Raw genomic sequence first — 19,652 nt, forward strand, 5'->3', positions numbered from 1 at the left:
AGCATCCTTAATCATCAGGGAAATGCAAATCAAAACAACCCTGAGATTCCACCTCACACCAGCCAGAATGACTAAGAACAAAAAATTCAGGTGACAGCAGATGCTGTGGAGGATGTGGAGAAAGAGGAACACTCCTCCACTGTTAGTGGAATTGCAAGCTTGTACATCCACTCTGGAAATCTGTCTGGCGGTTCCTCAGAAAATTGGACATAGTACTACCGGAGGATCCCTCAATACCTCTCCTAAGCATATATCCAGAAGGTATTCCAACTGGTAAGAAGGACACATGTTCATAGCAGCCTTGAGGAGGGTCTCAAATCTCAACCCCACAGTCACATACTTCCATCAACAAGGCCATACCTACTCCAACACATCTCCCAATGATGCCATGCCCTTGGCCAAGCATATTCAAACCAAAATAATCTCTCTAGCCTTTTTCAGTGTGTAGTATCTTATCATGTGTTAGAGGGTATTTTGAAATAATAAGAATAGAAGAAAAGAATAATAGTGTAATGAACAAAAAAGAAATATTTGTCTTTGTCCTGACAGTGAAATCCAGAAAATCATAACCTGTTTTAGTTATCTTTTCAAAAGAAAAATATTGATAATTTCCTTGGTCCATATACCTGTTAACGGTGAAATACATTGAAATCAGTTGGCATTTGCTAATGAATATAGAACAATAAAAATGTATGAGATTTGTGTTATTTGATGAAGAGTGATTGTATAGTTATGAGAACCTAATCATATTGTTCTAAATTTCATATGTTGAAACCCTTAACCTTTTCTATGATAGATTTTGCAAATTACACTGGGAGGCCATTTAGATGAATGAGGTTACTTGCGTGGGGTCCTGTGATAGGATTACTTTCTTTTCAAGGATAGTCAACAGCCAGATTATCTCTGTTCCTTTCTGCTGCTCCATGCACCTTTCTTCCATGTATATGCTCCTGATGCCAAGTCAAATGAGCATGCGTCAGCCTAAAAGAGTATTTAATCAACTGAACAGCATTTTCGTCTTGGGTTTCCCAGGCTCCTAACTGTGAGCAATAAATTCCTGAGTTTAAAACATACATTTTCTTATGGTAGCCTGAAGGATATAATCAATATTTATTTTAGGATTTAGTTTGACGCCAATTGGGAAAGGATCACTGAAACATATTATGAGCACTTTAAATGGGTATCATTATGATTACTTAAATAATTCCTTAGAATACTTAAGTGTTAAGATATACATGATGGCTTTGACACGAGGAATTGGAAATCCTGGATATGGAAACTTTCTTTTTTATATATAAAATAAATGTATATTCCATTAGCAATTATATTAATTGTAATTCTCCCAGGAAGCAGAATCAACATGTTATAGGCTGAAAGACGTGCAGATGTAGCTGTAAGCCCACAGAGTAAGTTTGTTTATTAATAAAGATACAAGAATCGTACATGACAAACACAGAAGTGGATGCTCACAGCTACCCATTGGTCAGAGCACAGGGTCCCCAATGAAGGCGCTAGAGAAAGTACTCAAGAAGCTGAAGGGGGTTGCAGCCCCATAGGAGGAACAACAATATGAACTAACCAGTACCTTAAGAGCTCCTTGGGACTAAACCACCAACCAAAGAGTACACATGGAGGGACTTGTGGCTCTAGCTGCATATGTAGCAAAGGATGGCCTAGCCAATCATCAATGGGAGGAGGGGCCCTTGGTCCTGTGAAGGTTCTATGCCCCAGTATAGAGAAATGCCAGGGCCAGGAAGCAGGAATGGGTGGGTTGGTGAGCAGGGGGAGTGGGGATGGGATGGGGGGTTTTCAGAGGGGAAACCAGGAAAGGGGATAACATTTTAAATGTAAATAAAGAAAATATCTAATAAAGATGGAAAAAAGAGAATATGACATTATCCAGATTGTCATAGAAGTTTAAATGGTGGTTTCTTTAGTGCTTTCTAAAGAAGGCAAAACTTGGATAAAATGCCATTAAATTTAAAGTCCTTTCTGAAAATGTACTGTGCTGCAAGATGGATACCTTAGGATTATGTTGCTTAATTCCAGTCAGGAATTAAGCAATTTTCCTGAGACTTACTCTACGTTCTCATTTATCAAAGATGATCTATACCTCGCCTTTGTAGAATGAATATTTAGAGAACACACCCCTCCCCATTGTTTATCTCTTGCTCATGCTGCAGTTTTGTTCTATCTGAGTCACTCTGGTTGTGCTCTGACTGAATTTCTTGGGATATTGAAAATGTTTTCACACACTTATTATCTACATTTACATTATATATATATATATATATATATATATATATATATATATATATATAAAATTGTATAAAAATATTCAGTGTGAGCTCTATTAATCTGTTTACTTGGGGGGATTAACCATTCTTAGATTCTTTAATGTTATTTCATGTAATATGAATCTATATCTGTTCAATAAAATAAGTCACGTTTTGTTGAAAGTTGATATCACAGTTGTTTATGAATTCACATGTTGAATCACATTTAGATTGGGCTTTTTATCTAAATATACTTTGATTTCCCTTGAGAAATTACTTAGGACAATAATATCAAATAATAATAATAATATAACATGAGATTTTAAAGATGCACTCAGTATTTTCACAAAACTGGACTTTTATATCCTCACTGAGAATAGTTCCCTGTTCTGGTTACTTCATGTTTTCCTCAGTACTGGGTATGGCCAAGTATTTTCTTTCTTTTTTTGTTTTTTTTTAAATATTTTTTTATCACGTATTTTCCTCAATTACATTTCCAATGCTATCCCAAAAGTCCCCCATACCCCCCCCCCATTTCCTTACCCACCCATTCCCATTTTTTTGGCCCTGGCGTTCCCCTGGACTGGGTCATATAAAGTTTGCATGTCCAATGGGCCTCTCTTTCCAGTGATGGCCCGACTAGGCCATCTTTTGATACATATGCAGCTAGAGACAAGAGCTCCGGGGTACTGGTTAGTTCATAATGTTGTTGCACCTACAGGGTTGCAGATCTCTTTAGCTCCTTGGATACTTTCTCTAGCACCTCCATTGGGGCCCCTGTGCTCCATCCAATAGCTGACTGTGAGCATCCACTTATGTGTTTGCTAGGCCCCGGCCTAGTCTCACAAGAGACAGCTATATCAGGGTCCTTTCAGCCAACGCTTGCTAGTGTATGCAATGGTGTCATCGTTTGGAGGCTAATTATGGGATGGATCCCTGGATATGGCATTCTCTAGATGGTCCATCCTTTTGTCTCAGCTCCATTCTAAATGTACAGTGTTTTCTTGTACATTGATACCAGTACCATAATTGGTAATTAGACTAGATATATATTTTGTTACATATTTGCTATCTTGCTATGAAATGTGTGTACATATCTCTTACCCAACTGGCCTTTAAATTGGAGTTGATTATTTCTTAAATATTTAATACTTAGTGGATGTACATTTTACATATAATGCCTCTCAGACTAGGAGTACTCATTTCAATTATAGTCATTTTCTCCAGTAGAACTTTTCTCCATGAGGAAAATTCAAGTGATCCATGTATTCATTATGTATCATCCTTTTGATAATAACTCTTTAAGAAATGATACTCTGACACCAGAGCATAGACGTCTCTGCAGTAATGCTTTGTTCCAGGAAGTTTCATTAATTTAGGTTAGACAATTACATCTAAAAATCCATTCTTAATTCATTTTTTTCAGAGGTATAGCAATGTAAAGAATTATTATTTTGTACTCTGTCAACATTACTAAAAGTGTTATCTATTTTAAATGAGAATTTATCTTCAGCATGAATCCGTCATCTAGTATTTAGAATTGCAAGTCTATTTCTGAATTCTGAATTCCATCACCTTGAATGAATACTGTGTATTCAATATTTCACTGTCATGATGGAAAAAGATATTCATAATGGAACATATTGAGAAACACACAATTGTGCTGGAAGATTTAATACTGATAGTACACTGCTATTCTGTGGGACCGTGAAAGGCAGCCTGTTTTCTGGTCAAGCTAAGTTCAAACCCTGGAGACCCAACAGATTAATCTGCAAGGGATGGAGGAAGGACTGTTTGCCATGCTCCCAAACATAAGCTCCTGACAGGAGGAATTATTGCTCCATAATTCTGTGGCCATCAGTCATGTAGGCTGTCCTGACTCCACCCCAGTTATCTGACAACAGAAAGATAGCCCAGCGCATTACAAAAGGGACTGCTTGGCCCCTCCTCACCTCTCTTGTTTCTCTTGCTTTATCCCTACCCGTCTTACTTCCTCTTTCCCTCTCACTTCCTTCTTCTCTCCTCATGGCCATGGCCATCCTCTTCACTCTTCTCTCTCTCTCTCTCTCTCTCTCTCTCTCTCTCTCTCTCTCTCTCTCTCTCTCACCTGCCGCCCTCCCTCCCTCTCTCCCTGTTCTCTCTGTCTGTCTCTCTGTCTCTGTCTCTGTCTCTCTCTGTCTCTCTGCTTTTCTACAATAAAGCATTAAAAGCATAGACTGTCTCCTTTCATCTAGTCTCACCATGCTGCAGTAATGTAATAGGCCTTCCCTAAAGAGCTTCCTCTAATTTCCTGCAGGTAGGTCTCTCAGTGTTTCCAGCATTCAGACCAAACTAATGATTCTCACCTGTGCCACCCAGTGCCTTCTCTCCCTGCCCTTTTTCCCTTTAGCCCCAGAGCTAACTGTATTGCCTTGGGGTCCCCACCAGTTCTCAGCACTTCTGCAGTGTCCAGCGATGTACTGCGATACCCAAGAGCTAGAACCCGTTGTTCCTCGTTTCTGTGAGACACAGGGACCCCAGTACTACTCCCTCTCCACCCCTTGCCTTCAACTGGGATTCCATGGCTTCCCACAGTGTAGAGAGCATGTGGCAGTCTTCCCCGTCTGACCACCCAGAGGCCCCAAGTTCTGGAGGGACGTGGGTCATCTTTCCCACCCCTTTATTTCCCCATGCTCAGCGCCCCACACTGTTCTTTATTTATTGATTCCACATCAATACTGTGCATACAATTAATTGGTATGAAATTCACTAAATCCCAATCAAAGACTTAGCAATGATTATGATAAAAAGTAAAAAGCCTATTGTAGAAATAATGTGACTAACCAAAAGTCCTATATTATCTAAAATTTGTTTACCGTATTAGAAGACAAGCTATCTCTTTTTATTTTGTGTGTGTTGTGTGTGGGGGTGTTAAAGAATTCATACATGTATATCCATGTTCATCTGTGCAAAACTGAATTTTAAGAACTTTTGCAGGGCATAATTTGGCATTCAGTACCTTCTCTTATTACTTGCCATCTTAGTTTTTGAGCCAGTATTTCATGCTGAACTCAGAATTCATTAATTCCTTCATGCACCTACCCAGCTTGCTTAGGGAATTGCATGTCTCTGCTTTCCATGTGCTTAGATAAGAAGTGTCAGCCAATCCTATACAACATTTTAAGTCAAAATATTTATCCAGAGAGCCATTCCCTTAGCCCTCAGATTCATTGTAGAAAGAATTTTCTCTATGTCTTTGTACCTCATATTACATAAAAATAATTTTAATATTTATTGACATGTGATGAATTTATCAGGTATGTTTTCCAAGAGTAGTGCAATAAATCAAGCCTAGTTTTAACCTCTAAACTGGAGAACAAATATGTGAATCTAATTTGTAATGTACTCTCTTTGCCTTTCTCCATTACTGTATTAATTGCATAAATTATTATTATAGATAACCTACATAATTAAGGTTTTTAAAAACTGTATAAATTTGTATTTTTGTCTCTTTTTTGTTTACTACCAAAGACTTTTCTCTGCACATTGATATTTATTGATTGATTGATTGACTGTTAACATTAAAATATGTAATATTTGTAAATTTTGTGCTAAAACATACAGTTCAGATTTCTGTAGTTAGTGGAAAATAGTATGTATAATATATGAGTGAAGAAAGGAAGAGATAAAAATAATAAAGTAAATTAAATTAGAAGAATAAAATGTGTCATTCATTTAAAATTCAAGTTTGCTCTGTCTTTAGAAATCTATGTGCTATCTAGGTGGAGGAGAGGACTCAACATTGTACATAGAAGCAGATAGTCTAATGCTCCTAGTTTTTCTTTGGACTCTTATTTACTTTAAAATCTTATCACGTTGTGGCATTAAATATCTCCTTCACTGATCTCTGCATATTTCGTTGATCACGATTCTTTAGATAATACAGAAGCTGGACCTTAAAAGAAGGCTCAGCAGTCAAGTGCACTTGTCATGCCTGCAGAAGACCCAGATTTTATTCCATGTTCCCTCTTGGCTGTGGTGCACAACCATCTGTAACATCAGTTTCAGAGGAACTAGGGTCCTCTTTCTTCAACTTTTTTTTTTTTTTTTTTTTTTTTTTTTTTTGGATTTTTGGTTTTTTCGAGACAGGGTTTCTCTGTATAGCCCTGGCTGTCCTGGAACTCACTCTGTAGACCAGGCTTGGCCTTGAACTCAGAAATCCACCTATCTCTGCCTCCCAAGTGCTGGGATTAAAGGCGTGTGCCACCACTGCCTGGCTTCCTCTGTCTTCTTAAGGCACCAGAAAACCACATTGTATAATTATTTACATGAAGGCAAAACATTTATATGCATAAAACTATGATAAATTAATCATTTATATTTATGCATGCTGCAAGTATAGTTAACAAAAGACTAGGTAAGAAAAAATTGCTGATGTTATGTGACTATCATTATAACTAGAAGGGCATTACAATATAGATCCAGAAAACTCTACAAGTTTACTCTAAGTAGGGGTTTTACAACCCAGTGGCCCTTGTGGCTTTGCTTGTTTATTTTTACTCACCTTGGGGCCAGCTGTTAGCATTGGTGTCCACATTCCTTAATCAGTAAGATTTTTCTCCCTGCATGTTCATCTTTGATGTGCTAACCATCTGAGATGTGACCTGTCCAAGCAAATTAACACCTGATCAGACCACTTGAGGATTATCTCCTACAGAGTCTGTCCATCTTATAAAGCCTGACTGTTCCTACTGGGGTATATTTTTCACTACGTTTGACTGGTACACAGACTTGCTGTAAAGATCTTAAGAAATATCACCTATCCCTCATACCTGGGAAGTCCCTTTTCAATACTGGATCCAGGTTATCAAGGACTGTGGCCTATGTTACTGGCAAGTCGTTCACTTTTTCATTTCTTTCTTACTCCTGGAATTTTTACTAGAATTCATCTCCTAAGTTATTTTCATTTGCATTTCTGTCTGCAGAGATTTTTCAGGACAAACCTGAAACAATACTATAAGTTTGGAGGTTGTTTTTGTTTTGTTTTGTTTTGTTTTGTTTTGTTTTGTTTTTGTTGTTGTTATTTTGTTTTGTTTTCCCTAAGAGAACTTCTCAGGTGCAAATGCCTACATTTAAAATGTATAATAGGTCTTGTCTAAATCATTAATAGGAGTGAAAACACCTACTAATTTTTAAAACCACTTTAGAAAATGGGTCCCAAGTGAGTTCCTAGGAGAAATAAGTTTCTTAGGACAGGATGGGAACCCTGAGATGAAACTCACTTGTAGTTAAACCTTTTATAGCTGAGTTATTGGAGTCTCAAGACGTGGACCCCTATATTTAAAGCTCCATTTCAGCTCTGTGAAAGCTTGGCTGCACCTGTGTTACTTCCCAGTGCCTCCTTTACACTACATTATTCTGCAAAGCACTCAATAGGCCCATCTCAAGGGACTGAGTCCAATTTGTCTACATTTTGATGAGATATACTTCATCTCAATTTATTCACATGTGAAGCAGGGGGATAGAACTCAAGTCTCTAATGTATTCAATCTTAATGTGCTCCAACTGTGCTCAAGGAACAATTTATTGTTAGAGATGATAAAAGTTCTTATAGTCAACCTAATCTCTGATGATTGTCACTTATCCAATGTAAATGTGTGTTCTCAATTTCTTGTGATCCTTTGCCATGCTGGAGCAGACTTCAATTAGAATCTGTGGTCTAGCTAACCTAGATTCTTTCATTCTTGAAGGAAAATGTTCCTCCAAATAGGGAAGTGTCTTTAGAGCTTAAGTGGTGGCAACTATGACTTCTAAAAATTATCTCTTTCTTTTGTTAGAATATAATATAATTATACCATTAGCAACTTCTCTTCCCCCTTCAAACCCTCCCAAACATCCCTCCTGTCTCTCCATGAAACATATAGTATCTATTTTCATTAACTGTAAACATATGTGAATATGTATTAAAGTATATTTATAGATACATAAATGCAACATGCCCTGTCTGTATAATGTTATTTGTGTGTGTATTTGAGACTGAGTGTTCTGTATTGAATAACGAGATTATCTTTACTGGGGAAGACTATTCTAATCTCAGAATACTTTGTGAAAGGTTGAAGTTTCCTGAGCTTTTCCTTTTGTAGTAGAGCATACTTACTGCCGTTGTCATTTTTCCATTCCTGTTTAAGTAGTCATGTTGATTAGACTTTACAGGGAGAGCTTTGATATTAGTGGGACACATACTCTCACAGCAAGGGTTTCAAAAGAATTTAGTCTCCCAAATTGATGGTATTTCTTTTCTTTTCTTTTCTTTCCTTTTCTTCCTTCTTTCTTCCTTCTTTGTTTCTTCCTTTGTTTCTTTGTCCTCTCTCTGTGTCTCTGTCTCTGTCTCTCTGTCTCTCTCTCTCCTTTTCTTTCTTTTACATCTACAGTTTTTCTGCCTGTGTAACTGAACAGTATATTTTACAGTGAAGCCATATCTGTCTTAAATAATTTATTTAGAAAATAAATATTTAAGGTAGGCATTTGTGCAAGTTTGTAAATGGTTTATAAATGTTTTATAATTTCCTCTTTTTTTCCTGTTACTAAATCCATTATATTTAAGTGTAATGGTACAATTTTAATTGAGAAAAAAACTCTTATCAAATAAAAACCTATTATTTTGCACTGAATGATGGATAATATTGTATTATAAAGTAATTGAATGATAATGAACTTGTTGTACTTGAAACCATAGTGAAAAATAATGAAGATTTCTGCAGATTTTATACAGAGTCTCCCAATATGGTGAAATTATGACTGACACATGGTCAAGTACTAAAGATATGTTTTTGTCTCAACATTTGTGTAACAATTCAGTTAAGTAAACATTCAATATAAGTTTATTATGTACAGAAATCGAGAAATAAGTAAAAGGAAAAATCAACATTCATATTTTTTCATTAATTTATTTATAATAAATTCACTTACAACCTGATCATATCCCCCCTCTTTCCTTTCTCCCTGTCCTGCACTCGTAAATTCCTTCCCCATTGCCCTCTCCCTTTCTCATTACAGAAAGGAATGCCCCTGTGGGTACCATTGAACGCTGGGACATTTAGTCACAGTAGGACTAAGCACATCCTCACCTAAGATAGCCCCACCAGGCAGTACAGCTAGGGTAATGGGATCCAATGATAGGCAACAAAAACAGAGAGAGAGAGGAAGAGAGAGAGAGGGAGGGAGAGACAGAGACAGAGAGTCAGAGAAAGACAGAGACAGAAACAGACAGAAACAGACAGAGACAGACAAAAACAGAGACAGAGACTTAAATTGTTAGGGGACCCACATGAAGGCCAAATGGAACATCTATTACAAATGTGTAGGGGGCCTAGGTTATCTCCCTGCATGTTCTTTTCTTGATGGTTCAGTCTCTGTGGGCACCCGTGGGCCCAGATCGACCCTGTAGATCTTCTTATGGTATCTTTAACCTTTCTAGCTCACTCAACACTATTCCCTACTTATCTACAAAACTCCTAGATCTCTACCTAATGTTTGGCTGTGGATCTCTGCAACTGTTTCCATCACCTGCTGGAAGAAGCCTGTCAGGAGACAGTTATGCTAGGCTCCAGTCTACAAGTGTGGCAGAGTATAATTAATAACGTCACTAATTGGGTCTCTCATATGGGATGAGTCTCAAGTTTGGTCAATAATTGATTGGTAGTTCCCTTATTATCTGCTCCATGTTTATCCCTGGGCATCTTGTACATAGGATAAATTTTGAGTTGAAGATCTTATTGGTAAGTTCATGCTCCCTCCATACACCAAAAATCCACCCTAGAAAGAGGAGGTGGCCACTTCTGTCTCCATAGTCCCAGCAGCTAGGAATCTCAACTAGGGTCACCTTCATAGACTCCCAGTTGTCTGTCCATTCCCAGGTCACCAGCTAGCGCCAGGGATTCCCCCAACTATTTTCTGCCCTCCCACCCAGCCCTCTCCCACCTCTGGCCTCCTTCTGCACACCTGGTACCCACTCCTGTTCACTTCCTCACCACCTCCTATCCATTTCCCTTCCTCTATCCAATTCCAATGTCTGTTTTTCCCTTCTGAGTGAAATTCAGTCTTCTATTGTGCCCTTTTTCTTACTTAGTTACTTTGATTCTGTGGATTTTAGCATGGGTATCATGTGCTTTATGTATATTATCCACTTACAAGTACATACATAATATGTATGTCTTTCTGGATCTGGGTTAACTCACTCAGGATGATGTCTTCTAGTTTCCTCCATTTTCCTGCAACATTTATGATGTCTTTATTTTTAACATCTGAATAGTAAGTATTCCATTTAAAGATGTACCACATTTTCTTTATCCATTCTTCAGTTGAGGGACATCTAGGTTGTTTCCAGTTTCTGGCTATTATTAGTAAAGCTGCACTGAAGATAGTTGACTAAGTGTCCTTGAGGTGTATTTTGGAATCTTTTGGGTATATGCCCAGGAGTTGTATTGTGGGTCTACTATCCAAGTATATAAACAACTAAAGACATTAGGTACCAACAAACCAAATAACCCAATTTAAAAATTGGTTATAGAGTTAAACAGAGAATTCTCAACAGAGGAATCTCTAATGGTCCAGAAGCACTTACCAAAATCTTCAGTGTCCTTAGTCATCAGGGAAATGCAAATTAAATTGACTGTGAGATCCCATCTTACACCTCATAGATTGACTAAGACAAAAACTCAGGGGACAGCAGAGGCTGGCTTGGATGTGGAGCAAGGGGTACACTCCTCCATTGGTGGTGGGAGTACAAAATTGGCCTGTTAAGAAAGCACTGGTATGCTCTAATGTACAATCGAGAACTAATCCACCCTAACAGAACAGTGTGGCAGACGAAAGCCATGCATTAGCAACCTTTAAAAGAAGTATATATATATTATCAAATGTGAAAGAAATTTATTCAAGGAAAGATTTATGATGCAAAAAATACTTCTAACTATTATACTAATATAAATCAGTAATACTACTTTTGCTGATTTTTCTACTGATATCTTCCATTTAAAAAAACCCAATGACTTCACCATTTTTGTTAACATATGGCTTTGTAAACGTTCACAAAAATATTTTGACCCCAAAAACACATTAAAATTCATATATTTTAGCAAGGAAATCTCACTGGATACTGATGGTTGATTAGTATGCCTGGCTGATATCCTTCTTTGATTACAAAATACTGTACAGTCTGTTTCTGGCCTTGGTTGCACATTCACCTACCATAACATCCCCAAACTGGCATTCCCTTTGGTTTTATTCTCAGAGCTTTCCAGTACTTTTTATGTAACAATTATTGCTACTCTCTTCAAGTCATGGTCTTATCTAATATCTTTATGCTTGTGTTTGCCAGATGGCAAAGTCAATTCTCTTTAATTAGATTGGCTTGTTAAGAACAAGAGTGAAAATTCACTAATGAATTGACTTTCACTGATCTGCTGACTTGGAAATAAAACTTCTGAATGCCATTTTGCCCATTTTTCAGTTTCTATATGTTTAGACTCTTTTGAGATTATTCTATGATTGAAACTGTTCGCAGTTTAAATTCTTATATTATCTCAATGACTTGATAACAATTCACACTTTTCTAGATATATGTATTTCATATTTTCATTCACACATGAATAACGATCATTTATCTTATGAACTATGCATGGGATTTTTAAAAATGACTTTATGTTGTTCTTCTTTCCAAACTACACATTGAAGAACTGATCAATAAAATAATCACGTGTAAGAGATGTGTGTAATGGCTATGTGTACTAAATAGTTCACATTTGTTTAAAACATTTAACTTAATGTTAAAGGAATTATATCTCGTGTCCTTAATTGTGATGGATAACTAATGAACTACAGAGCTAAGTACTGAAGATATCAGGGTGTTTTGATTCAGGGCATGAATAAAGAGGTTCTTTTTTATTTCTTTCAGTACATTGTGTATTTTTTCATCCATGTCTGTGACCCAGGACTATGATCTTACAAATTAAATACACTAGCCGTTTATTGCCAACCCCCTTTTAATTTCCTTTCTAGTTACCAGTGGGGAGAAATAGTGCTGACAGTTTTTAATTTCACTTCAGAGAGCAAAAGACACATCTCAATGATTAAAGTGCCAGATATCTCAATAAATGTTATCAATTATATTAATTAAGAGAAAATTGTAGGGAAATATATTCTGAAAAAGAAAAGATTACTTTATGAATTTATTAACACACAGTTATTCATAAAATAACCTCTCTGTCTAAATAATTAAGCTATGATGTTCCCATTTTTAAATTAAATTTGTGTTGGTTTTGATGAACTTGGTTTTGTGGAAAAACACTTGTTTTAAAATTATTACATGCATTTAACATAAGTAGCTACTTTGATTTGAACCAAAATATGAATGCAGGTTGATTAAATTGAGCTTACTGTTTTTTAAAAAACACATCTAGTTACAGAAACACTTAACATCCACGAATGAACTGCACTGTCCAAAAAGTTTTAAGACAATTTAAGAAAACTAAACTTATAGTTCAGCAGCATTTCTACCAACATTGAGAAAAAATAGTTTAAATTTGAAATGATTACGACTATAAATCAAGCTTTAAAAAGATTTTTACAGACATTAGTTCATTAAATCTCCATTGAAACCTTGCTTTGAGTATATTAGAGGCATTCCCAAGATGACATAAAGAGTGTTGAGACACACATTTAAAATCAGTTAGTCTAATTCCTGGTGCCGAACCCAGCATTTCATTCACTTCTAACACTTTGTCTTTGCCAATTCACTGCAAGTTGGCCATGTCATGGAAATGGAGGGCATAATTCCAAAGAGAGCACAGTTTCCTGGCAGGAAGCTTTAAATAGATCAGGTGACACATGAGTTATGTAACACTTTTAAATGACTACATTTGGATCTAATACAAAGTCCAATGAAATGGACTAATAAGGAGACATAGCCATCACTTTTTAAGGGCACACTGAAAATACCTAGCATAATAGTTATTCATCTTTATACAATTAATTGAGATTAATGATGTAGATAATCAATGGTCACATATATACATATATATAATTTCTTAAATAAACTGTAAGTTATTCATTGGTGTTCTAGGTATAGCCTTTTAGGAAGAAATAGCACTGAGGAGAACACCCATCCTTTAATAGAAAACTTGGCCATGTTGATCTGGATGTATATCAGACTGACCAGAGAGCAGCAGCATTACCACGACTTAGGAGGGGACGTTTGGCATTTCTATTCAGATGTCGACGAGTGTCAGAGAGTCAGAGCCAGCTTGAACAGGCATATCAAATCCCAGAGAACTGGCAAGTGCTAAAAAGAATTACAGTGTGTTGATTATGCCTTCTGGAAAATTAAGTGTCAGATTCTTAGAAGCAGAGAAAATATATGAAGTCTGCTTGAAATATAAACCTTAATATAAGTCCCTACAAAAGCTAGCAGAAAAGCCAAGTCAGAAGTAATGCTATATCCTTCTAGAGTAATAGAGAGATCTTATAGTCAGCTTCATTAAAAATAAATCATCAAATTGTTAGTTTAAGTTTTGAGTTTATTTATTTTTGCTAAAGCTGAAGGAGGTGGGCGACCCTATAGGAGGACTAGAAGTCTCAATTAACCTAGACCCCTGAAATCTCTCAGACACTGGATCACCAACCAGACAGCATGTACCAGCATATATCGGTTGAGATGAGGCCCTCCCAACCCATATACAGCAGAGGACTGCCTGGTCTGGGTTCAGCTAGAGAAGATGCACATAACCCTCAAAAGACTGGAGGTCCCAGAGAGTTTATAGGAATTATGGGGTGGGATGGTGGTAACATACTGATGGAGACAATGGGTGGGGAGGAGAAATAGGATGGGAGACAGTCAGAGGGTGGACCAGGAGGGGAATAAAATCTGGAGTGTAAACAAACAAAGAAAAAAATAAAATTTTAAAAAGAGCTGAAGGAAACTCTAATTGATTCAAATAAGAATATAGAATTATTTGATACAACAATTTGAACACAAAGCTGTTCCTCAAATGAGGTTTTCAGTTTATATATTTGTAATTTAATAGAAAATGACATATTTTCATTTAGGCAGGGTTACTAATCCATCCATACAGATTTTACCAACATTTTAAAATAGAAAGTTATTTTAGGTATTAACTACACCCTGTGTCAATACAATGTTTTGGCACATTTGAGTACCTAATAGAAGTTGTTTCTGAAATTCCCAAATTCTTCTTGAATTTACAAGAAATGCTCAATTATATTGGACATTATATTATGTCTACTGTATTGTATAATTTAGGCTCCAAAATCAGAAGAATAAATTCAAATTGGAACTTATATTCATAGAAGCATGTGGCTGTCTTCCTAATTTAGAGCTTCATTTGGATAAAATCTGCTTTTATTCCTCTAGAATCCTTTTATTGCATAAAAATTGGAAACATTTCTTCCAGATGCCAACTATTTTATGTGCCTGATCCCCCCCCAATCGCCCCCATTTTGCTTACTCTTGACTTCCAATGTTACTCTTTAAACTTTAAATGTATTTCTATTGATAACAGGAGCTTTTAATTTTCTGTTTTAATTTTACACAGGTGTATCACAGGTGGTACGCCCTTTCCTCTCTGCCCCATAGGGTGTAGCTCTAACTACCCTCTAGGGAAGAGAAGGTTGGGTGAACAGCCTTACTATTTCTACAACTCAGTAATTATCTGCAAACACATTCTTTTCACTGTCTGGGTGTGCTAAGATTAACATATGCAGAACATGCTGTATAATGGTCCATCTTCCTCACTACAGTCCAATTGCAAAATCTAATTCAAGGTGCCAAAACAATTAATATTCAAATTCAAGTCTTTATTTTTTGTAAACTTGATTTTAAAATGTTCATGTTTGGTTGTAATGGTTTCAAATATGATGTCCCTGACATAGCTTTACTCCTTAGTATTTGGCAACTTTCACTGAGAAGACATGAACAAATGTCTCTTAACCAGTAGAGTACTTGACAGACAGGTAAAGATCCTTATATCCAAGTCTACCTTAGTGACCGAATGAGTTCATTGTGGTTGTATACAGGGGCTTCGATGACTCAAAGTCAACAACATTTCTGAAACGTTCACACTAGCATGGGTGAGAACTTATGAACTTCTCATTCCAGGAAGTTCCGTGTAGAGCTTGCTTAGAGCTATACTGCAGAGAAACATTTTGCCTCAGCAAATTTACTGTGTCTTTCTGATATTGAGGAAGAGATGTTATGAATCTTGAAACTTTCTGATCATTCACAGCTGCGCAAGTTTCTCTGTCTTCCTGAGCCTATTACTGTCTAAAAAAAGAATATTTTAATTCAGATGAAATTACTATCTACCTAAAGCTTAGTGATACGTGTGTGCGGGTGAGAGATTTTAATACAGATTCTCACAATCGGCACAAAGTTACTTCTTCATAAATATTTATAGGTTTATCAGTCTGACTTTTGGGTTAGGAATGCTTTTATTTTCATAAACAAGTCACCTTAAAGTAATAAACCATAACCCAAGGATATCTCACTCTCTCTTATTTTCACATCAGTTTGATGACTGTTGGGTACTCATTTCAGTTTCCAATCATCGGTGCTGACTTTTGTCTTTGAAACTACTGGATTTCATAACAGAGATTTAGAAGAATTGAGGTGTGCTATGAGAGAATGACTGGAAGAGATTGGAACAGATTCTGTTTCTTCTTGAAGCACTAAATAGGTAGGCTGTGTATACTGTTTGTTCATCTAAATCTGATTTTCTGACTTCTGCATTCAGCTTTCATACAAGGAGACCCACCTTCAAGATGCTGCCTAACGGTTCTTTGGGACAGCTGATTGTAGTGACTCTATATTGCTACTAAAATCAAGATGCATATATATATATATATATATGCCTTAAATAACAACTATAGAAATAGACCACAAAATGTAAGAGTATAAGAAGTATATAGGAAGGTTTTGAGGGTAGAAAGGGAAGGAAGAAGGGACATGAACTCAAAAGTAAAAAGAAAAAATTTCCTGAATCTCTAAAGTTTAATATGCTTTACATTCTTTGTTGCTGTTATAATTCTAACAAATAGCATCCTTCATACTTTCTAATAGTTAATGTATACTTGAGGGTAATATGAAACAATATCACACTCATCTGCAAGAAACAAAGATGAGTTGAATTTTATACTTGTCATATTTCAGATAACCATTAAAATATTTTATGACTGTCCATGTGGATAGAATAAAGGAAGGGTATCTGGAATGGGTGTTTGTTTGGAAATATCAAACTTAGGAATCAGAAAAAAATCTTGAATTAGTTTTAACATTCTTTAATTTCAAAAAAATGTGTTGGATATTGTCAATCTGTGTTAACTACTTAAAAAAGCAGAAAGTTAGTGTCCTAGTTAAAAAGTCTATCGTAGCCAGAATACTCTCATTAAAAATTAGATGTTGTTTTATGTCAATTTCCAAGCATTCACAGCAAACATTAAAACAGTATTTAATGAAAGCCTACTCTTTCTTGCCATAACTGAAAATACATTTATACCAAGCTTATATTTGTCTTAACATATATAGTTTGAGTTCCTGTCATGATTTTCTTTATTTTTTAGTTTAATTTTTATTAGATATTTTCTTTATTTACATTTCAAACGTTATCCCCTTTCTTAGTTTCTCCTCTGAAAACCCCCTATCTCCTTCCCCCTCCCCCTGCTCACCAACCAACCCACTCCTGCTTCCTGACCCTGGCATTCTCCTATACTGGAGCATAGAACTTTCACAGGACCCAGGGCTTCTCCTCCCATTGATGGCCGACTAGGCCATCCTCTGCTACATATGCAGCTAGAGACACAAGTTCCACCATGTGTTTTCTTTGGTTAGTGGTTTTGTCCTAGGGAGCTCTTTTTAACATGGGATTTTTCCTAGTTGTGAAGAAATGCTTGCTTTACTTTTAGAGTATTCATCATATGCAAATTAGAGCAACAAAATGGTATGGCCATGGAGAAATTATATTTGTGTATGGGCATAAAGAGATTCTTGAGCAATGTAAATAGAAAAAAGTCAAGAAATAAATTGTTATGTTTTTCAGTCTTTGGGATGTTTTGAAAGACTCATTAAAGATTCAGAATGAATTGAGAGTGATTTGTAACTTGCAAATTAAGATGAAAACTATACATTATTATATGTTTCCTACTGATATAATGCTGAAATGCCTGTTCCCTTTTTTAGTAGTTTAATAGATACCATGTTGGATTGATATGTTCGAAAAGCATTACTTAAATTTCCGAAAGAGCACTGTATTACAACCTTTCTCCAGAATTTCTATAATTACTGCATCTTAGTCTTCAAGCCAGCTAATGACAGCTGAAATCTCCTTGGATAAAGTGGATCTATAAACTGTGGATGATGTAATAATAACTAATTTCAGTATGATAATCTCCTATTACAAGGAGAACATGAATTCTATTCTGCTAAGTTTACCAGTCCAAACAATTGTTAATTACTGTTTCGATGTCTAGAAAAAGTCTTAGAGACACACTAGATATCAACCAACCATGGAAGAACATTTCACAAATACTGAACTATGACAGGTACTTAGAGAAAATAAATATTAACAAATACAGTTTTAAAAGCCAGTAGAATAAACATGTACTATCAGTTGATTTCAGACAATTTAAGCAAAATTTATTATACTTTGTAGATTCAGAAATTTGTACTAGAGCAAAAAAAAAAAATAGAGAGAGTATTTAGTATAAGGAAATAAAATTCCAAATAGTTAATGACCTTGAGCCCAATATGGAGAATAGTGATGCAACACAAGAGGTACTAAATTCATGATAGTTACATGAGTAACAAAATATATCATAAACATATTGGAAATTATCACCATTACATAATGAGAAAAATACTTACAAAGCTAAAATGAGCATGTAAAGATATGAAGATATTGTTGTTTAAATGCAATATATGAAAACTGTTCTGATTTGCCTTTAAATGTAAAATACTATTTTCATGGTTTTAACTGAGAAAGACTATTTGTTTCTTTTTAAAATTTTATGTATTTATATTTCAAATGTTATCCCCTTTCCTGGTTTCCCCTATGCAAACCCCCAATAGTGCCCCCTTACTCTGCTTCTATGAGGGTACTCCCCCGCCCACCTACCCACTCCTGCCTCACCACCCTAACATTCCTCTAAAAGGGTGCATCTAGCCTTCACAGGACCAAGGGCCTTTCCTTCCCTTTGATAACAGATAAGGCCCCTTCAGCTCCTTCAATCCTTTCCCTAACTCCTCCATTGGGGTTTCTGTGCTCAGTTCAATGGTTGGCTGCGAGCCTCCACGATTGTATTAGTCATGATCTGCCAGAGCCTCTCAGGAGACCACTTTTTTCCTTTTTTCTTTTTCTTTTTCTTTTTCTTTTTCTTTTTCTTTTTCTTTTTCTTTTTTTTTTCTTTTTCTTTTTCATTTTTCTCTTTCTCTTTCTCTTTCTCTTTCTTTTTCTTTTTCTTTCTCTTTCTCTTTTCCTTTTCCTTTTGTTTTTCTTTTCTCTTCTTTCCTCTTTTCTTTTTCTTTTCTTTTCTTTTTTTTTTCTTTTCTTTTCTTTTCTTTCCTTTGCTTTGCTTTGCTTTGCTTTGTTTGCTTTCTTTTCTTTTTTTCTTTTTTCTTTTTTAGATTTAGTAATCTAATGGAATCTGCTGATTCTGTAGGATCTTTAAGACGGAGAAGCTATTCAAGGGTGTAGTCTCAATTCCTTATTCAGAGATAAAAGGAGGATGAGACATTTTACACAAAAACTAAGTCTAGCACTCTGGAGGCAGAGGCGAGATCCTGGACAGCTAGGTCTATTACACAGAGGAAATGTTTTTTAATTAATCAAACCAAACAATCTTTAACAAATTTCTAAAATCGTCAAGAATGCTTTCTGTGGATAGACTCTTTCTGTGTACTTATTCAGCATTATAATTTAAAAGTAACTTCACTATTTCCAATTATATAGAACAATGTTTAGCTATCACTTAGCCTTGAATATGTAACTGGCACCTGGCAAAAATGATTTTTTAAAATATTTTTCCTTTCATTGAAAACAGATTATTTTCTTATTTATTTAATATAATCTGATTACAATTTCCCCTTCATATACTCTTTCCAATTCTTTCTCACCTCCCTTCCTTTTGACGCTCTCTCTCCCTCACTCTCTTTCTTGTTTGTTTTGTTTATCTCTCATTAAAACAGAACAGGCTTCCAATAGCCAACAACCAAACATGACAAAAGTAATATATAATAAGATGAAGTAAAAACTATCATGTTGAATTTGGATATGACACTCCAACAAGAAATAACAGAGTCCTAAGGTAGTCACCAGATTTGGTAGCATG

The 19,652-nt window shown here is 35.9% G+C and overlaps 1 protein-coding gene and 1 non-coding gene across 5 annotated transcripts in view; both read left to right on the forward strand.

Moving 5' to 3' along the window:
• Window positions 1-19,652, forward strand: part of Mgat4c (MGAT4 family, member C) — a 710,365-nt gene that overhangs the window by 76,329 nt on the left and 614,384 nt on the right. The gene's annotated exons all lie outside the window — the stretch shown is intronic.
• Window positions 14,877-14,957, forward strand: Mir3059 (microRNA 3059). Its single transcript, NR_037211.1, has one exon. It is a non-coding gene; the product is annotated as a microRNA 3059 (primary transcript).

This window comes from Mus musculus, chromosome 10, assembly GCF_000001635.26.
Source record: "Mus musculus strain C57BL/6J chromosome 10, GRCm38.p6 C57BL/6J".
Lineage (NCBI taxonomy): Eukaryota > Metazoa > Chordata > Mammalia > Rodentia > Muridae > Mus > Mus musculus.